Here is a 21,789-nt window from a genome sequence, read left to right as displayed (position 1 = left end):
GATGCTTAGTTAATTTTCACCTTTTCTTTTCATAATACTAAAGATTCATTAAGGCTATAAATTGCCCTCTAAGTACTGCTGTAGTTGCAACTGACAATTTTCAATATCTAGTATTTTCGTCATCATTTAGTTAAAAGTATTTTCTAATTCCTAATTACTACATAATGGAGTTGAGGAGGTGAGCCCCATTCACATATAGGGGCATCAACGTGGCCTCATATTATTTGGCCCTGAGAGAGAGGCTCTAAGGTTGTTCCTACAAACCCTAACTAATGGGGATCCCCTGAACCTTCACTGAGGGCCCAGGTAAGAAGCATGTGGATAACTTTAGCTGTGAAAATTGTGCATAAATAAGGGGGCACCTGGATTTGAACCAGGGACCTGTTGATCTGCAGTCAAATGCTCTACCCCTGAGCTATGCCCCCTGGGCTACTAATTGGACCCAATTAATACCTTTCACCTGTGTGGTAACACTCAGCTCTAGAAAATTAAGTTATAGCTCCCTTCCAGGACTGACTTTTAGAAGCTGCTAAACCTGGCTGGTAGTAAGACACCTTCCCCCAGCTCTGTAGCTTTCCAAGCCTCAGTCCCTGAGTGGGGTTATGAGCAAGGGAAAAAACAGAGAAGGTGCCTGAAGAACCCTCAACCCATTTCCCATTGCCTTTTTGGTTTAGCCCAAGAGCTGGCCAACCATCCGCAAAACTACTCTCCTACCTAGGCTCTCAGCTCTTTGCCTTTGTTTCTCCAGTGAAGACAGAAATGGACTCTAATTCAGGTGGTGTCACGGAGCTCCAGTAGTTGGGTTTGTAGGAACAATGCTGCAGAACTCCTGTCTCCCTTGTTAGAGTAGCTAAGACAGGCTCTTGGCCAGCAAGGTTGAAGCAAGTGTGTGAGTGAGCTCTGGGGTGGGAGAAACCAGTTCCCCAGAGGGAAATGTGTACCCTACATGGAGAACCTGGATGCTAAGATTTGTCTCCATAGGTGACCACCACTCCACTATGCCAAACTGTTTTGGTGGGAAGAAGTCGTGAGGGTGATAATTTAGGGTTACCATTTACTGTCTGTTTCTGGGAAGTCTGCTGTATCTACAGCTCTCTGGTCTGCCCTGGAAAAGCCCAGCAGAATTCTGCATCAGAGTTCCTGCCTTCTTTTTGAGGACTCAATAGAATTGCAGAAATGAGATATATACAGAAGGGGGAAAAAGCCAGATGCCAAGAGGAGGAGGGATACCTGAAGCATTACTGCAGGAAGACATCGGAGAGGTAATCCACCCAGATTGCAGTTGTGCAAGGGCTGACCTGTGGCTTCCAATTTCAGGAAGAATCATAATTGGCATGGATGAATGGAAACTGGAACAGGAACAACAGCTGTGAATAGGAAAATGGGAATTAGGGCATGGGGCACCTAAATTTGAAGCAGGGACCTCTTGATCTGCAGTCAAATGCTCTACCCCTGAACTATACCCCATTGCTCATTGAGGGTATCTAATAAGCACCTTTTACCTTCATAGTCACACCCCAGAACTCCTACAACACATTGGAAGTTTCTACTTATTTCTAGAGAGCTAGTAAGATCAGTAACTTATTCCTCCACAAACTCACCCCAGAGAAGTTATCCCCTAGTCCCCAGGGTCTCTCAATCCTATTCCTTCACATGCCTGCATCTTCCCCCTTTTCTTCAGTCTGTGGTGACAGCAGCAGCCCAGAGGAGCACTGACATTTACTAATGGAAGGGCCCTTAGGATTTACTTGTCTGTTTTCCTCTTGTTCTACACTACGAAGCAGCAATTTGAAGAGATCCTGCCCAACCTCTTTGGAGACACAGGCAGTACCTACATCTGAAGATGTCTCTCCAGTCTGTGCATCTGTGCATTAAACCCAGAGGGTGGTGGTGGGGGTGGTTGGGGAAATTAGTGAACTTCCCAGTCTCTGACCTAGATCAAGGAATCGTCCTGGGAAGCATCATTGAGCAACATAGCATGAGGACTACACAGGGCCTCTGGATTCCAGCTAGGGAACTCTTGAGCTACAGTGAAAAGCTCTACCCTAGGCTACACCTCCATCCCCAGAACATGGATGCTTTTGATGTTATATTTTTTCTTTTTATTGAAGTATCTTTTGCAATTATTTTTAAAAGTCAAATCTTGTTTTTAAAACTTATCACAAAAAACTCAATCCTCTGTATCTTCCTCCTGCCGCCCAGAGGCAACCACTCTTCACTCTTTTGGCTGTTTCTTATAGTCTATTTGCTTCCATGATTTCAAATGATATAAATATCTCATAATATGGTATATCTAACTTAATGAGATTTAGACATCAACTGACTTACTTTTATGATGAAGATTATAACTCATGTGCTTTCTTCCCTTCTCAGTTTTCCAATATAATTATATCTTGATTTTTGGTTAAATAATTTTCTATGTTTCTACATTTAACATTTTTATTATTATTAGTTGACAGTGTTCACAGTGCTAAATAGAGCTAAGAATTCTGGTAGAACTTTTTGTTTTTCCTAAAGTTAGGGATGGCCTCATGTTTCAACTGCTTAGTTTTCTTTGAATATCTAACTAAGATTTTCCATAATCTTTAATCACTCCATAAAATGCCTTTCAGAACAAGTTTCCACACTGTGAACGCTGTCAGAAAATTAACATTTCCAATTCCTGTTTTTCAGTAGCCGTCCAGCTTCCTGCCACTTCTGATCTGGTTGCCCTGGAAAGCCTGCTACACCCTCACCTGGGCATTCTTTCCGCCTCTCTTTCATGTGTGGCAGTCCTGCTTTCCTGGATTCCAAAACCTGAATGTTTCTTAATTTACTCACTTATTTTGGCAGAAGACCCCCTCCCATTGCTTTCTGTGAAAGATGAGTGTAGGTAACTTTTTAAGACCTTGCATGTCTGCAAGTGTCTGTAATTCTACTCATTTCTTGATTAGTAGTCTGGATGGACAAATCATAGTCCCTCATATTGTGAAGGATTTTTCCTAAGGTCTTCTAGTGTCTAGTATGGCTGATGAAAAGTCGAATGCACCGTGATTCCCTCTTCTTTGTGTATCACCTACTCTTTCACCCCTTAAACTTTTAAAAGCTTCCATTTAGTCCTTGTTTTCTGTAATTACACTATGATGTACTTGGTGAGGATCATTTTTTATTCATTGTGCTGGGTACTTGGAGGGTCTTTTCCAGTGGAAACCCATATCCTTTCATTATGGGCAATTTTCTTATATAATGTCCCCTCCATCCTTCTGGAACTTTTTTTTTTGTGAGGAGGACTAGCCCTGAGCTAACATCCGATGCCAATCCTCCCCTTTTTTCTTGAGGAAGAGTGGCCCTAAGCTAACATCCGTGCCCATCTTCCTCCACTTTATATGGGACGCCGCCACAGCATGGCGTACCAAGCGGTGCGTCAGTGCACGCCCGGGATCCGAACCTGCAAACCCCGGGCCGATGAAGCGGAGCGCGTGCACTTAACTGCTTGCACCACCGGGCTGGCCCCTGGAACTTTTATTAGTTGGTTTTTGGACCTCCTGGTTTCAACTTCTAATTTTATTATTTTTATCTCTCTTATTAACTATTCCTTTGTCTTTCTGTTTGTTTGTTTTACCTAATGGGAAACTGCCTCAACTTTATTTTTCAAACTGTCTATTGAATTTTTTATTTCTTCTCTCCTTTTTAAAAAGATTTCTAAGAGCCCTTTCTTATTCTATAACTGATCCTTTTTATACAGCATCCTCTTCTAGTTTCACAGGTGGAATATTTTCTCATATCTTTCTCAGAATATTAATCAGTTTCTCTGAAGCTTTCCTCCACTCCTGGCCAGTAAACAGGCGGACCGGTGACCTGCGGTTCTGCCCACTCAGGGATAATGACCCATCAAATTTTCTCTTTTCAGGATGCTTAACATAGAGAAGACGCAGAGAAGGGAAGAGGAGCTGAAAGCAGACGAGGAAGTCTACAAGTTGTACGAACGTTGGCCATAAAATACATGTGAACGTTGAAATCATTATTGAACGGACAGGATGAGTGAGGTTGTTTAGGTGTTTGTAGAGGAACAATCAAGTTATCCATCAGGAGGTCTATTGTAAGCTCCTGCTGGAGAAGAGGTGGCCTTAGGCCTGAGTCCTAAAGCTTTGTTAGTGATGTCAAGAACCACGTCCCAAGCTGCATAGGCCCCAGTTACCTGGCTGTTTCTGGACCCTCAGGGAAAGCACACGTCTCCTGTTTTATTCTGACCGCAAGCCCCCGCCTGCGATGGAGCCTGAGAAGCTCCAGTCTTGGTAACCCAGGAGCGGTGTCCTCAGAGGGGAGGCTGGCTGGCTGATCGGATGGGCCTCCCGGGCAGGGTCTCAGCATTATCACCACGGTAAGCCCTCATCTTTCTGCAATGTTTGATGTTCCTCCCAAAAACTACAATTTCAAAAATATGATAATTATTTCACAGCTATAGATCTTTCCAATTATAGGACTGTTCTCACTTCCTAATTGAGGCTCCCCCTCCCACATCAAGACAGTCAGGAAAGTCTGTGGTGATGCTGAAGACAGAGGGAAGGTGGCTGGACACCTCCAGGAGTTTTCACCTGTGCTGGGCAAGAGCCTCGTGACCTCTGCCCGGCCCACAGCAGAGTCCTTCTCTCTAGGGATCATTTGGATCCTGCTGGGATAGAAAAACACAAATAGTCACTGTGCCTTTCCCCTTTGTAAATGTTCTAGCCAGCCACAGCTTTCCACAACCATCAGCTTCTTGGGTCACGGTTCCCAGTAGTCACACCTAGTTCTGAAGGTTTCCCATCATCTTGATTAAATGAAGGCACTTCCGAAGTCCCCTTCGGTGACATGCACAATCCACCTCTTGTGCTGGGTGCCCTTTTGCAGAGGACACGCCCACCAAATTCTCAGAGGGTGAGCTCATTCCCAAAGGACGGTAGCTCCCTAGGTACCAAAAGAGCCAAAATGAAATCCAAAGAAGTGATTCTAGCTTCTCCATCGCCCCTCCCTCCTGACAGCCGAGGACTTCAGGGCTGCGGAGGGCCTGCTGAAACGGCCAGAGGTGGGGCTGGAAGGGGAGCAGTGAGCTTGCTTAGCAATGGAACAGGCCCGCTGGCAAGCTGGAAGCCGCTCTGGGAGTAAAGGCAGAGCCACAAGCAACAAGAACCTGGGCCTGAGCTTCCAGGGGAAGAGAAGCTGCTCGGCCAGGCCTGGGGCTGAATCCCAGGTCTTTCAGTCCGCAAATATGTTCTGAACTTCTCGTTACTTTGCCCCTGCTGTGTAGCCAGGTCCTGAATGTGGAAAGTCTATAATAAAAACCACGCAGGCTGGAACGTTGACAAAGGCCACCTCAGCCGGCGGCGAGCTCCTCATCCTCCTCCCTCTTGGTCCTACTCACGGGGGCCCTGGTCCCACACCATCTTTCAAGTCTCACCACTCATTGTAAAGTCCTGACCAATGCAGCTTCCCAGAGACTCATGGCTTAGCTCAAAAAGACACTTTTATTCCTCGGGCCATCAGGAAATAAGAGCTGACTAAACAGTATCACTCAGTGCTCCTCCAGAGGAAAAGAACACAGTCACATAGGGGACAATGCAGTTTTTCCCACCAGGCCATCTATAGAGCAGAGTGACTGGCCTCAGCGAGAGATGAAAATTGATGCAGAGAGCAAAGGGGAAAAAGAAAAGTCTGGAGAGCTGAGGAAGGCTGGAGGGTTTCAGTGGACTGAAACCAAATTCTGAGCATGAATATAAAGCCCTTTGACCCATTACCTCCAGCTCCTCTCCGAACCCCTCTCACACCCTCCCCTCTCCACTCCCTGCACTCTGTCCCCAGGCACCTCAGGACACCCCAGGAGGCACTTGACGTCTCTCCTTTGCTTATGCTCTTTCTCCTGCTGGAATTGCCCCTGCCTGCATCTCAGGGAGAGCTGGGGAGGCTTCCTGGAGGAGGCAATGACTTCCTTCCTCACTCTTCAAAACTTGCAAAGAAACTGCCTTGCCACCTACAATATGATGGTATTTGTCTCTTAAGCTAATATTTCATGTGAGTAAGCAGATTGCAGCTACAATTATATTGCTATGGACCGTTATTATTCTCTTGTTTGGGGGGAAAACCTGCCAGGGATTATGCAGGATTGGTTTCAGATTTTCGCTTTTAGCTACTGTTGCTTTTGAGTCTGCAAAGAGGTTGAATGGAGTGAGAGGTCTCCTCATGTCCCAAATAAGAATTTCAAGTGGAATGAACTAGGGCAGTAAACTCACACACTGAAGTCTGGTACAGCTTGCAGGAGTGAATTGGCCGGAAGCCCCCTATACGGTCATGACATGGGTTATTGACCTGAAATAAGAATGCCCTCAAGGGACGACTGGTCCACCCTCTGGATGCTGCCACGAACAATGACTGAGCACTAATGAGAACAGAACTGAAACCCTGCCTTTGCCAGGTTCCTCCACAATTCCACCGTGAGCATTACACGACTCCCTAGAGCAGCCCACCTGTTCATCTTCCTGAGAAAACATGTGGCGGCTCGCTCATCCAGTGGCCCTGCGGGTCTCTGCTGCTCAGACGGGAAGCAGATGTCCCCCGGTGCATTTTGGTGTCCCTGCTCTGGACAGGTGACTGGGGTCCCTGCGTGAATGCAGGGGGCAGGGAAGTAGCCCCCCGGGGTGGCACGGGGCCTCATGACTGAAGTGGCCGCAGCCCCTCGAATGGAGAAGCTGAAGAGCCCCCTCGCTGCCCCTCCTTTAGCCCCTTCGCTCTGTGCAGTCCCTGGGAGCAGCTCGGACTGGGCCCTAGGGGCCTGCTGCGGGCATAGCCCTGTGCTCAGTGTTGGGGGAGCAGACAAGAGGCATCAAAACTCACATTTCCCCCACGGAGGTGGCCACGTGTGGTGGAGGTGGGATGTTCCCACAGCAAAGGCAACATCCGCGAGACTCTAAGGATGAGTGCTAAGGAGGGGACCGAGTCAGCCCTGGAGCGGTTCACCTGGGGCTGCAGGAAGCTAGAGAGGCTTTCTGGCGAAGATGTGAACTGTCTCTCCTCTCTTCTCTCCCTGCAGGAAGACTCAATTCCACAGGACCCAGAGGGGCAAAGGTATTCCTTCAATAAGTGAAAAGCTGAAGGCAGGTAGGAGGCGCACGGGTTTCAGCAGGAGACCACTGGCTCTGCCGGCAAAGGCTCCAGCCCTGCTTGCACCCTCACTTGCTGTAACTGTCGAATAAGCACCCGTGTAGCCTCAGGGACACTCGGCTTATTTTCCGTCAGCCCATGAGAACAGCTCCACTGCAAACTAACCGGTTCCTGCTCACCTGCTCCTTCCCCCAGGCCCTGACCCTCTCCCGCCTGGGAGCCCGTAGCCCTGCCACCTCTCCTCCCGCCAATTCATGGCAAAGACATCTAAAGCCACTGATGTTATTCTAGAAAGGCTTTTAGAATGATCCAGAACAGTGGTTGCTAAATCTGGCAGCCCATAAGAATCCTCTGGTGTTTCTGTGACACGGGTAGATGAAAAGAAGGTAGAGGGCTCTTGAAAAATAAAACTCAAGCCCCAGCTCAGACCTAACAAATCAGAATCTCTGGACGTGGGGCCCAGGGAACATGGATGCCTGACCACACTCCCAGGTAGTTCTGGTGCTCAGGCATGTTGAGTCCACGCATCACCTTAACAAACATGGTTGTGCTTAGAACCACAGTTCTGGTTCTGGGACTTTCCATTGCCCCAGCCCAGGAGATCCCTTTCACTTCCACCCTCATCACCAAATACTATACCACCCCAATCCGGGGAATGAGATGAACCAACCTAAAGGTGACATTTGGTGTGGGTACTGAGACCAAACACTTCAGGGGGCACCTGGATTTGAACCAGGGACCTCTTGATCTGCAGTCAAATGCTCTACCCCCAAGCTACACCCCCTTACTTTTCAGAGATGTCTAATGAATACCTTTTCACCTGTGTTGCAATGCCCTCATCCTTGTGCACTGACATTTCTATTACTTCTTAGAAAGTTCTGGAGATAGGGAAAATTTGCCTCACAGCAAATTAGCACCTTTTGACCCCTCCCAATTTGGCCCCCAGAAACCTTCTCTGCTCACAATCTTGCAGTCTCATCTTTCTTAGTGCCACTTCAAGGCACCTGTTTGAAAACTCATTGCTAAGGATCACCCCAACTTCCTCCCTCTCCTCAGCAAGCTCTGTCTTCTCTAAACTTGCCCGCAGCACTCTCTCTCTCCGCCATCCGCAGCCCCCACCACTGGATGCACTGGGGGTTTGTTGCCTGTCTCCTCCTCTCAGCTCCTCTTCCCTGGTACTACCGCTGCTTCTTGGCTTTTGGCAGGATCTTGACTGAATCCAGAAAAATTATTTGAATATTTTAGCCTGAAAGGCCACAACCCCCATCCTGGGGCCCAGGACGCTGCCCTGGCTGTCCCAAGAGGCCTCAGACCAGAAGGCGAGCACAGCTGGAGCAGCAGGGACGGCGCCCGAGAATCAGGACCACAGATGCCTCTGCTGGACGAACCCCTGGCCTGAGACCCAGCACTGCAGACCCAGAAAGTGAAAACAGACCTTGTCCGTGCCAACAGCACCAAGATCAAAAGGCCACATAGACCCCAAAAGTGTAGGGAAGAGACACCAGCCCACAGGGCACGTGAAGCCCTACCAGCCCTGTCCATCAACAGTAGCCCCAGTGCTGCCACCAGACGCCCAGCTGAGGACCTGCAGAAGTGGTAGCTGAGCAGAAGTGGTCATTTCGTATCGCCCTTTTCACAGCCTCTCACGGTCCCACGCCAGCTGTGGCATGTGCCCATCTCCCCAGACTCGCCTGCCTCTCTGACTCCCAGTTGCCGTGCTTTAGGACAGCTCCTTACTGACTGTTCTTTGATCCTCCAACTCCCCCTTCTGGACTGTTACTTCTCTCAGCTCATCCTAGAATTGTGCAAGGCCTTATTTCTGTAATAATTCCCTTATTCAGTGATACTTACAGTGATTCCGCTGCTCTGATTGAACACCGACTGGCACATCTCACTGGTTTATTTTATTAACTTTTTCATTCATGTATGAAACACACAGAAATGCACAAATCATAAGCGTTCAGCTTTATGAAGAGTAAAAATAAATACACCTGTGTAACCTCACATCCAGATCAAGAAATGGAACATTACTCACAGGTGGATGGAAATGAGATGCAAGGGTGGAGGAGGGAACGCCTCTTCTCTGAGCGTACACTTTATATAGCCTTGACTTTTGAATCGTCTCAATGTCTTACATTTCCAAAACATAGTGCAACAAGTGTGAGGAGATAAACCTAAAAATAAATATAAACAGAAAACCTAATGGCATATCACAGTGATAACATGACCACAAAGAAGAAAACACCCTCAGTGGCATACATCCTAAGGAAAAAAAGAGATACTGAACGACAATGAGATACTGAACTTTACTTAGTAAGTTGTTTTGATATAACTTACAAAATTTATTTTTGAGCAAATGAGTAAATGTATTGATATTTTGGGGAACCAGGGTTCTAACTGTGAGAGACAGGAGATAAAAATATGGGCTGGAGGAAGGCAAGGAAGAACTGTGGAGTTGGACTGGAAATGTGAGTAGCCTTGTGAATACACACGCACATGTGCACACACACTCGCGTGCACACACACTCACACACACAGACCTTTCCTAACTCTGTCCTCCAAAAGGGGCTGGAAGCAACAACTCAGTTTCAATGAGCACTCCTAATGCCCATATCGTGGCTGTTAAATACCATTAAAAGGAACCAGGAACTCTTGGAGAAACGGCCAAATCGAGGGCTGAGCAGGAAACCGAAAACGTGAACAATGGAACTTGTTGTGCCAGAAAGTAGGAACGTGCTCAAAAACTGATGAGGACACATCAACAGAACACAGGGCCAGCACTGGCTAAATTGGGGTCAATTTGAGCATCAAAACAAATAAAGAGAGAAATGTGTTATAGCTCATTGAATTAAAGAATCTGGGGGCCGGCCCGGAGGCATAGTGGTAACTTTGCGCGCTCCGCTTGGGCGGCCTGGGGTTCACAGGTTCAGATCCCAGTGCAGACCTACACACCACTCATCAAGCCATGCTGTGGCAGCGTCCCATTTAGAAAATAGAGGAAGATGGGCACAGATGTTAGCTCAGGACCAATCATTCTCAGCAAAAATAAATAAATAATTTAAAAATAAAATAAAATAAAGAATCTGTGAATCCATATTGTCTTTTTTTAATTTTAGGTGGAAAAAAGAAGCTCTTCTTTACAAAAACGTCAACTAATAGATGTAAAAGGAATGATAGAAATATAAAATCACCATAACCACCATTGTAAAAATTGATTGAGGTAAGAATCGTTAATGGCTGCTAAATTTGTTAGGTGAAAATCATTGGGGAACAGGATGTAGAAAAATCTTTCAAACATCACTTTAATTGAATAATGAAATTCAACTTCATCAATAGGGGAACAAACTGACATCATCGCCTCTCGACGTAATGCACTGAGGACATAACATCACCTCTGTAGTCATTTTGCTAAAATGTTGAACTTTAATGTAAATAATGAGGAAACCATCAGACAAATCCTTTTCCCCAAAAGCAACCACTATCCCGACTAACACATTTTTTGGCCTATTTTTTAACTTCACATACTGTTTCCCCCAGTGTTATCTTTGGGAGATCCAGCCATGCTGTCATATGTATGTTGACTGCATGGACATTCTGCAAAACTAGCTTGGACTTTTCTAAAATGTCAACTTCCTGAAAGAAAATAGAAAACTAGACAACTATTCTAGATTAAAGCGATCTAAAGACACGTGAGCTTTGATTGGACCCTGCATTGGAAGTAAATCAATGACATTTTTGGGACAATTAAAGAAAATAGGATACGGATTGCATAACAGATGATTGGATTATACTGTTGATAAACTTCCTGAGTGTATTGTGATTATGTAGGACAATGCCTTGTTCTTAGAAAATGCACATTGAAATATTTAGGGGTGCCAGGATATCTTCCACTAACGTTCTAGTGAATCAGAATACATACATACATGTATACATATCTATAGAGAGAGAGAGAGACAGAGAGAGAGAGAGAGAGAGAGATAGCAAATATGGCAAAATGTTAGCAATCGGTGATCCAGGTAGAGTATAAGGATTTTCACTGTACTATTTTTACAGCTTTTCTAGAGACTTGAGATTTTTCAAAATAGTAAGTTAGAAGAAAATACCTTTTAGAACTTAATTTAAAAACAAAAAGAAGAATATAAAACATTACCAGTACCCCCAAAACCACCCCTGTGCATCCTCCCAGTCATAGTGTCCTCTCTCCAAAACTAACCACTATTCTAACTTCTGACACCATTTTTGGCCTATTTTTGGACTTTATATGTCTCTCTCCCTTCATTAGGTTTGTGATATCCAGCCATGCTACGGTATGTAAGAATGGGTTGTTCACATTCATTGCTGTATGATATTCTGCTATATGAATATTCATTAGTTATTTAAGCTACTGTTGAAGGGCGTTTATGTTGTTGTCAGCTTGCGGCTATTAGGAAGAAGAGCTATGAAAATTCTTGTACACGTCTTTGATGAAGACACGTGTGCTTTTCTGTTAGGTATATACTAAGGAGTAGAACTGCTGGATCATAGGTATTCAGCAGTTCTGTTTTAGTAGTTAATGACACACAGTTTTCCAAAATGGTCATATGTACTAATTTATTGGCCATTTGGACATTGTCTTATGTGATGTGCCTGCTCAAGTTCCATTTTTCTATTGGATTATCCACGAGAGTCTTTTTTTCTCATTGATTTGTATTTGGATATATATTTTCTCATTGATTTTATATTTGGATATAAGCCCTTTGTTAACTATATGCATTTCAAATATCTTCTCTTTGACCTTTAGCTTTCTTAACTGGGTCCTTTGATGAATGGGGTGCTTAATTATATTGGTCTGATTTATTCATCTTTTCCTTTATATTTAGTGCTTTTCGTGTTCTCTTTAGTAAATCTTTACCTTTTTACTAGGGCACGAAGATATTCCTTTATGTTTTCTTCCAGAAATATACTGTTTATTTTTTTACATCCAGAGCTGCGGTCCACCAGGAATTGATTTTGGTGTACTGCGTGTGTCTAGACTTTTTTTCCATATGGTTATCCAGCTAACCCAGCAAGGTTCATTGGAAAAACCATTCTTCCCCTCACTACTGTGCAGCACCAATTTTGTCATAAATCAGGTGCCGGTATATGTGTAGGTCTGTTTCTGGACTTTCTATTCTGTTCCATTGATCTACGTATTTACTCACGCACCAGTACCGCACTGTCTTATTACCATAATAGTGTACCAGGTAGTGTAATTCCTCCAACTCTGTTCTCTTCCTTCATGAGTGGAGTGCTGTTCCTGGCCTCCTGAATGTCCACAAAAATTTTAGAATCAGTGTGTAAATATTCACAAAAAATTAGGTGATTTTGATTGAGATTACTCTGAATCTATAGATAAGGATGAAAGGAGAATTATTGTAGTTCCTATATTTAGTCCTTCATTCTATTAACTTAGTATATTCCACCATTTTTTAGGTCTTTAATTTTTCTCAGTGATGTTTTATAGTTTTCTGTAGAGAGATATTGTACATCTTTGATTATTTTTATTCCTCAGTAGTTGTTCTTTTATGTTATTATAAATAGAATTGTTTGAAACTTTTCTAACTTTTTAATTTCTGTCATATAGAAATATAATTGGTTTTTGTATTTCATCTTGTATCTAGTGACTTGGTAAGTTCACTTATTAATTCTCACAGTTCATCTGTCTATTGTTTTGGATTTTCTGCACACACGATGATATCATCTGCGAATAATGACAGTCTTATTTCTTCCTTTCTTATCATCTGTGCTCTTTATTCCTTTTTCTCTCCTTATTGCACTAGCCAGGACCTTGGAAACATAGTTGAATAGAAGTGGTAGCTCTGGGTGACATTTCCTCTTTCCTAATCTCAAAGGAAAACCTTCCAGTATCTATCTCCTCGTTAAGTATAATACTTACTATAGAAGTTTTCTAATCTCCTTTATCAGATTAATAACGTTGCCTTCTATAGAAGGCTGAATAATGGCCTCCAAAGATATCAAGTCCTAATCCCTGAAACCTGTAAATGTTACCTTATATGGAAAAAGGGGTCTGTGCAGGTGTGATTAAGTTAAGGATCTTGAACTGGAGAGATTATCCTGGATAATCCGGGTAGCCCTACATGCAGTCACAAGTGTCCTTATAAAAGAGAGGCAGAGGAAGATTTGACACAAACAAGAGGAGAAGGCAATACTACACGGAGGCCAGGATTGGAGTGATGCAGCCACAAAGCAAGGAATGCCAGCAGCTACCAGAAGCTAGAAGAGGAGAGGAGTGGATTCTCCTCTAGGGCCTCTGGAGGGAGTGCAGCCCTGCCGACACCTTGGTTTTGACCCAGTGAAACTGATTTGGACTTGTGGCCTACAGAAGTGTAAAATAATAGGTGTGTGTTGTTTTAAGCCACCAAGTCTGTGGTTATTTGTTACAGCAGCCATAGGACTTCTATGAATAGTATGTTAAGAGTTTTTTATCATGAGTAGATGTTGAATTTTTCAAATGCTATCAAGATGATTATATGATTCTCCCCTTTTATTCTATTAATGTGATGAATTCTAGTCATTGATTTTCAAATGTTACATCAACCTTGAATTGCTAGAATAAGTCTGATTGGTCATAGTGTTTTATCCTTTTAGATGTTACTGGATTCATCTAGTTCCTAAGACAGATTGGCCTGTAATAGTCCTCTCTCGTCTTTTCAGCTTTTAATATCAATGTTACATTGGCCTCATAAAATATATTGGGAAGTATTCCCTAGTTTTCTAATTCTCTGGAAGATTGTATGTAAGATTAATGTTAGCTCTTCCTTACATATTTGGAAGAATTCACCAGTGAAGCCAACTGAGCCTCAAGTTTTCCTTCTTAGAAGGTTTCTAGTTATAGAGTCTATTTAATAGATATAAAAGTATTCAATTTTCTATTCTTCTTGGTCAGTTTTAATAAATTATGTTTTTCAAGGAATTTGACATTTTCCTTGAAAATTACATCTAATTTTTCAGACTTCTTGGCATCAAGTTGTTCATAATATTCCTCTTTTATCTCTTCACTGTCTCCAGGATCTGAAGTGTCTTCTCATTTATCATTCCTCATGTCACCTCTATGTAGCTTATTTCTTTTTCTCTTGCTTTCTCCGTCATGGTTATGGCTGATCAATTTTATTAGTTTTTTTCACTGGCCAAATTTGGCTTTGTTGATCCCATCTATGAACATTCGTTTTCTGTTCTTATCTTTATTATCTCCTTCCTTCTACATTCTTTGGGTTTAATTTATTGTCCTTTTTCTGATTTCTTGAAATGGTTACTTGTATTACTGATTTTTCAGCCTTTCCTCCTTTTCTAATGTGTGAATTTAAGGATTTAAATTTCCAAGTATGATTTGAGCTGTAACATGCAAATATTGCACATGTTCTGTTTTCATTTTCATTCATTTCAAAATACTTTCTAATATCTGTGAGTTATTTAGAAGTGTATTGTTTCATTCCCCAGACATTCTGATTCCTGTCTGGAATGTTCCTTGCCCCACCTTGTCTGCCTAGCAAACTCCTACTGACCCTTCCCTGTCTGGTTCAAGTTGCACGCTTTGAGAAGCCTTCCCTGACTCCCAGGCAAGACTTGGCACTCCTTCTTCACTCTACTGAATGTTGTTTTCACATCCACGCCCTTATCGTTGTTGGTTTGCATGTCCGTCTCCCACTAGACACTCAGCTTCTTGAGGCAACAACTGCACATTTCATCATTATGCTTGACCCTGAGCAGTTTTTGCTGAACAAATGAACTTGCACGCCTGTTTTCCTAGGACAGTTATATTTTCAGATATTCTCTTTTATCCAGATGAATCTATAAGTTGTCCCAGATTTTTCTATTTTGGGGGTTCAAATTACATCTCCCAGACTATCTCTTAGCATAAGTAAATGACATAAAAATCCTTTGTTATACTAAAAACCCTGGGTTTTTTGCTTAGAAAATGTGGTCACCTTGATTATAGACTCCTCATGCTCAATGCCAGGCTGAACTTGCACGCCTGTTTTCCTAGGACAGTTATATTTTCAGATATTCTCTTTTTTTTTTTTTTTTGTGAGGAGATCAGCCCTGAGCTAACATCCGCCAATTCTCCTCTTTTTTTTGCTGAGGAAGACGGCCCTGGGCTAACATCTGTGCCTATCTTCCTCCACTTTATATGGGGCGCCGCCACAGCATGGCTTACCAAGCAGTGCGTCGGTGCGCGCCCGGGATCCGAACCAGCGAACCCCGGGCCGCCGCAGCGGAGCGCGCGCACTTAACCACTTGCGCCACCGGGCCGGCCCCCAGATATTCTCTTTTATCCAGATGAATCTATAAATTGGACTTGGTAGGTACTCGATATGGACTTGTTGACTAATTTCTACTGAGTAGGTTTTGTCCCTAGCCAAGCTAGAAAGGACTCGGTGTCCCCATAAAATGTTCCTAATTTCATCAAAACTAGCCTTTGATATGACAGGCTTCCCTCTTGAAAGCCACAGGCAGTTTTGTATTCATTACAAGGTCATCAAAAATTGATGATTTTAGGAATCAGCCTTCTAAAACTTCAAAATCTCTTATAAATATGCATCAGAATCTGAGTAATAAGTTGTTTCTATTACAATTAATAGTGTCATTGCTGAGATGGGCCGTGTTTTGCACAGTGGGTGTTCCTGAATACATATGGTGAGAAATCTAATTTTTGTAACTAAAACGGTATTTTCAAAAGCTGTGGAGAACTTAGTCGTTGAATTTTTAAAAATACATCTAAAAACAAACTCTTGTGCTTGTTTCACGTCTGGATTTTTTTACATTTGGGGTTTGCTTAAAGTAAGACCCACCTATATTCTTTTGCTCTCCTCCTCATCTTTACTAGCTCAAGGTGACCTCACTTCTGCCCTGGAGCATCCAGGCCCAGAGTCTTTCCCTCTGCTGAGGGAGCCTGGAATGCCCTGGGGTTTAATCCTTCATTCCTGAGGCCCAAAGCTCTGACCCCAGGGAAGATGCAGGGGCCCTGGGATGGGTCACTCTCTAAGCTGTTGTCAGTCACTGACACTCTCAGCGTAGGCAAGTTTTGACATCAGCATATCAAAATAACGGAGGCTATGGAAGGTTCTGGAAAGCATGAAGGGCAATCATGGATGCCAGGGCACTGAAACTTCCTCCACACATTTGCCACACTCCCACCTTGCCCCTGGCTGTCTAAAGCCACATCAGGAGCTTCCCTCAGGTTAGCTGAGGGTGATGTCCTCACGGTGGAAACTCAGCGACACCTGAGACTCCCTGGAGCTGTGCTTCTCAGACTGAGGTGTGGACCGCCCCCAGGAGGAAGGTCCAGAGTGACAAGGGGTGTGGGAGCAAGAGAAGGGTCTTGAAGCACCGCATCATCAACTTTTTTCAGTGGTTCATAAGTCAAAACAATCTTTTAAAATTCAAACAACCATGGAAGTGTTATAAGGGAACTACAAGATTTATGTGGATCGTTGAAGTATGACAACTCAGTACAACTCCTGGCTTGCTGCGGGCCACTTCAGGCGGTGTCCAGACCCACAGGACACACTCACTTGTCTTCGTCCTTGAGTGCTGTGGTGTCGAATGTTTGTGAGGCGCTGGTCCACAGCCAGCTGATCCCAGGGACTTGCAGGGCCTCCCAGCAGAAGAGCTGGAAAGGAGATGGCTCCTCAGAGCTGAGGCCCTGAAAACCAAACTCCTTCTGCAGCTTTCCCTGAGGGTTCTAGGAAGGGACCTGGCGCTTGCCCTGTGGAGGAACTCCAGAGCCAACTGCAAGTTCTCCAGCTCTTTGCCGCTCTAAGAGCTGCAGGGCATCGTCCTCGGTGGCCCTCAGACAGAGCCTTCTTTCCCTTGGTGTGAGAAAGGCTTGTGTGAGACAGAAGTCAAGCTGGAACAGACACCACCTGGAACCAAGGACATCTGCCCCAATGCCAGGTCACCTTTCACCAAGACTTGGTACCAGTCAAGATAGGCTGGGTTAAGCTGTGGTAATAATTAACCCCAAACTCACAGAGCTTCTTACAGCAAAGGTTTGTTTCACACTCATGCTACATGCTCGTCAGGGGTTGGCTGGGACCCCTATTTAACGTCTCCTCCCTCCAGAATGCAGGCTAATTCTCAAATATTGCTGGTCACCAAAGTAGAGGGAATGAAACCTTTGGAGGTCCCCAAGCTGTAATTAAATGCTTAGCTCAGAAATGGCAACTCATTGGCCAGAATTTGTCTCATGGCCCAACCCAACCAGCCATGTCCCTCAGGGGAAGCCAACTGGAAATATTCGGTGAACCGCAGTAATGACTACCACAACCTTTGTGAAAGTCCTAGGACTGAATCTTTAGGCTGTGTGCCTGTTCCCAAGGAAAACCTCAGACCTAAGGGAGCAGCTGGAAAAATCAAGGTCTATGCACACTGCTGTACCTGTCTAAGCATAGGAAGTACCTGCAGGGGCTCCTGGGTCAGCAGGAACAGTCTGAACCACGTGCTTCAGGCCTCTCTGATCCCCTGGGCTCACATGTCTCATGTTCACCAGCCTCCCCAGGCTCCTTCTGGGTGAGCTGCAGACGCTCAACGACCACCCCACCTTGGATTTTTCTAGGAGGGTGAAAGAGGTGAGGGTGGCAGTGGTAATAGACCAGAGGGAAGTGACGAATTCTTGGGACCATAGTTCATCACACTACATAGAATAATCGGTTAAGATTTGTACTATCTGTAAACCTATCAGGCCCTGTAGGGTATCAGGCCTGTAGGGGAGACAAGAGGACTAAGATAGAGCCCCTGCTCTCAGGAAACTTATGATCTATGAGGTGAGTTAGGACACTACTACCTTGTGTTATGATTTTTCCCTGAGTGCCAAATGAATGGTACCAATATTAAAAGTTATGAGCTTGGCCAAGGCAGAATTCACGGCAGGGTTGATTGGGCTACAAAGGCTTGGTGGAAGAATTAGGGCATGAGCTGGTCTGGGAAAGATGTGGGGCTTTAGGTGGGTTAGAGGAGGGGACAGAACATGAAGAAAGGCACAGAAGTGGAGATTCTCATGCCAGCTTACAGCACATATCTGGACAGACTGAGCCAAAAAATTGGAAATGGAGGGAAAGGCTATGGGAGGTCTCGAATACCAATCCAAGTGGGGTTTGTTTTTGTTCTTTTTGCAAACAGAGTCTGGAGAGCTACCTACCAGGGATGCTTGTCTTAGGTGGAAGTTTGGGCAAATCATAATTGCCCAAACTTGACTGTGCATCAGAGCCCCACCCCCATCCCTACCCTCAATCCCTATTAGGAGCTTGTTAAAAACAGACTTCTTTTAAAAAAGTTTTCCCCACAGTCCTCAGGGCCCATCCCTAGAGATTTTGATTCAGTAGATCTGGGATGGGATCCAGAAAACTATATCTTTCACAAGCTTCCGCAGAGACTCTGATGGAGCTGGTCTGAGAATCTGCCGGGATAGGTAATTTCTACCTAGAAATGGCCCTGGCATATACCAAAAGTTGAATTTTTTTCAATCACGTTTCCTGAAAACTAGCTCCTATTTCTGATCACTCTATTTCTGTTGCAGATGCACGCTGTTTCCATTCAGACTCAGGACCTCTCCTGGAATCCGTTTTCACATACGCTGCACATGCGGTTGGTTGCTGCCTCTTACTGCATATCCTTTCAGCTCTCTCCGTTCTGTTCCTTCCTTTCTGTCCCCCTCCTGCTACACTTGGTCGGACCTTTCCTCACCTCATGCTGGGACTCTGGCAGTAGCCTCCTGACTGATCTCTTATCCCTCTCCATCCCTCCCACACATGGCCCTCAGATAAGTCTCCCTATCGGCACCATGACTGGCTTACACACACACACACTTTCTTCCCAGTGGTGTGCAAGGCAGTTTACCAGTCTTGGGGAACACAAAGATGAGCAAGTCACGGCCCTTGCCCAGAGGAGTACCCAGCGCAAACAGCCAGAGTAGGCGATAAGGGCTTGTATTGGAAGAGGCTCACGAAATTTAAAGGTTTCTCATGTCCACCACTCCCTTTGGAGGAAAGTAATCCACACAGTTCTCTCCACAAAAAGTTGCTGATGGTTTGTGCCAAGTGCACAGAGGCACCTAACAGTGCTATTCTGGCCTCCAACCACCTCTGGCAGCCTTGGCTTCCAACTCTGCTCAAAAGGGGCACTGCCTGTTGGATGTAAGAACCGACCCAAACAGCTCCTCTCTCCTGGGAAGAATTCATTCGAGGGACACGCAGATGGTCACATAAGCCCAGGGTGTGCGCTGCTCACATCCTCCATGAGGCATGAAATACATCCCATCATGGAAGCACTAGGACCCCAAGGAGCCATATCACCATGGAGACAACACCTCTGCTTCCTTGAACAGGAAGAAGCCCCCTTCTCCAGGGTAACCCAGGAGCTGGCCCACACAAGGAGTCATGAGAAGATAAGCGAGTTGTCATGCAGAGTCACCACCAAACAGGCCACAATGAGAGTGGAGCAGTGGTCTTCAGTTGGGTCCAGTGTCAAAGCAAACTGGTGGTGAAAGGAAGGTAAGACCCAGGAAATTTACAGGATAGCCTAGGCCAACTTCCTCATTGTACATATGAGTAAGGAGAGCCCTGAGAGGCTGGCTGACTTGCCCAAGGACCTCAACCAGTTAGTGGTAGAACTTTCAGGACTCCGACCCCCGGTTCCTCCCACAATACTCCCAGTGTATATGTGCCAACCTACACAAGGCCTAAATATGTTCTGATGGCTTTTTTTTTTAATCAAAGACTTTACCATTAAGCTAATGAAGCTTAAGCTTCAGAGTGCCTCCCTTGCACCAACTCTGTACCTACTTTTAAATTTTTAATTTTGTGAAGTATTTTTCTTAATAATATTCCCCAAATTATAGAAGGTTTAGGTCCACAAAACAGAGATCCACCCTGGCAGAGGAGATGTGTTATTTGGGAAAGGAAGGATTCATGTAGGAGAAGAGCTAGAGGGAAAAAACAGGAAAAGGACCTCGGGGCAGATTCCGGAACATTCTGCTGTAGTGAGTGGGCCGATGTTACTCTCTCAGGGATTTACTCCAAAAGGCAAAAGGATGCCAGGGGCTCCAAGCTGGAAATCCCTACCCCCTCCCATTTTAGGGACAATCCCTGAGAGCTGGTGGGCACCAGAAATGAGGTGAAGAAAGAAATGAGGAAAAGAAAATGAGGTGAAGGGAACAGACCTCTCCAACCAGTTTGAGTAAAGTCTCCCCTCTTCCACTCCTGGGGAGATTCCACTTTATACACAAAGAAGAATGCATCCAGGACGACCCCTGGTTGAACGTTCAGCCCAGGCTGACAGAGAAAACAAAGGGCACCTCAGGACCCCGGCTGCTAGACCCCAAGCCCAGGAGTCTGGGGCACCGGGGACGTAGGTTCCTCCTCTTTGGAAAAGAGTCCCACCTAGCAGAGGAAATTCTGGAAGGAAATGCATCTTTGTGACCACATGGGGGCCTCCTTCCCTCCGCCAGCTCCAGTTCGCCTCTTAAGGAGTTTTTTCAATTTATTTATTGATTTTTTTCTCTCTTTCTCATTTAAAAATACTATTCTTGTTATTATACAGTATTATTATTGTTATTACAAAATTTAAAAATTTGTAAAAAGTTAGAAAATGTGGAAAGATGGCCCGTGGTCTCACCGTTAAAGAAAACTACTTAAGACTATATGCTTCCAAACTTGTCTTTATATATATAGATTCATCTTAAAAATAAAAATGGGATCTGGACAGGCTTCTCTTAAAATATCATGAACGTCTTCCGCTACCGGTTCTTCACAAAATAATTTTAAATGATGGTATTGTGTTCCATCGTTCATTCCACTAAAATATGCTTTATAAGTAATGAACACGTCATAGAAAGTTCTAAGTGGCTGCCCACCAGCATTTACCGAACTATATTCCTATTGTTAGAAGAATTTTTTCCATTTCAAACCAAAGGTAGACGTGAGCTACAGCTGTTCAAAGAAGTACTCAACACATACGAAGCGCATATCGCCTGGCAGGCCCTGAAGCAGCAGAGGCGACGTGGCGGTGCCCTCGGGGAGAAGGCGCAGGTCTCCTGGGGCTCGCAGGGGGAGCGGCTGCCGTCGCCGCGGTCACTTGGGGGGGCCGGTCGGTCCCTGGAGCGGGGAGATTCTTTTTGGTAACCGAGTCCCTCCGGCCGCGGGGGGGTCCAAAGCCGGAGGCGCTCGCGAGGCGCGGCCCGAGGCAGGTCGGGCACCGGGTCCGGGCGGTGACTCAGCGCGCGCCCGGCCGTGGGCCGGTGGGCTGTTGGGTCGGGGGTCGGGGGATCGGGGGTCAGGGGGTCGCGGTCAGGTGGGTCGGGGTGTTGGGGTTAGGTGGGCCACGGTTCGGGGGGTCGGGGGATCAGGTGGGCCAGGGGTCAGGGGGTCTGGGGGTCGGGGTCAGGTGGACAGGTGTCCCGGGGGGTCGGGGGTTCGCGGTCAGGGGGTCTTGAGCAGGTGAGCAGGTGGGCCGGGGGATCAGGGGGTCGGGGGTCGGGGGGTAGGGGTCAGGGGGTCTTGAGAAGGTGAGCAGGTGGGCCGGTGGGCCGGTGGGTCCGGCGGCGGGGCGGGGCGGGGCGGGCGCGGCGCCTGCCGTTCGCCTCTCCGGGCTGCAGGTGGGGCTGTGCGGCCGCGCTGCCTCCAGGAAGCCTCACGGGCCTGC

The 21,789-nt window shown here is 45.6% G+C and overlaps 2 non-coding genes across 2 annotated transcripts; both read right to left on the bottom strand.

The window, feature by feature from the left end:
• Positions 1-353: 353 nt before the first annotated feature.
• TRNAC-GCA (transfer RNA cysteine (anticodon GCA)) lies at positions 354-425 on the bottom strand. Its single transcript has one exon. It is a non-coding gene; the product is annotated as a tRNA-Cys (tRNA).
• A 7,400-nt stretch (positions 426-7,825) lies between these two features.
• Positions 7,826-7,897, bottom strand: TRNAC-GCA (transfer RNA cysteine (anticodon GCA)). Its single transcript has one exon. It is a non-coding gene; the product is annotated as a tRNA-Cys (tRNA).
• Between the last annotated feature and the right edge of the window lie 13,892 nt (positions 7,898-21,789).

The sequence above is a fragment of the Diceros bicornis genome, chromosome 3, assembly GCF_020826845.1.
Source record: "Diceros bicornis minor isolate mBicDic1 chromosome 3, mDicBic1.mat.cur, whole genome shotgun sequence".
Classification (NCBI taxonomy): Eukaryota; Metazoa; Chordata; class Mammalia; order Perissodactyla; family Rhinocerotidae; genus Diceros; species Diceros bicornis.
The sequence above is the reverse complement of the archived record's forward strand: the minus strand, read 5'-3'. Positions and strand labels throughout refer to the sequence as shown.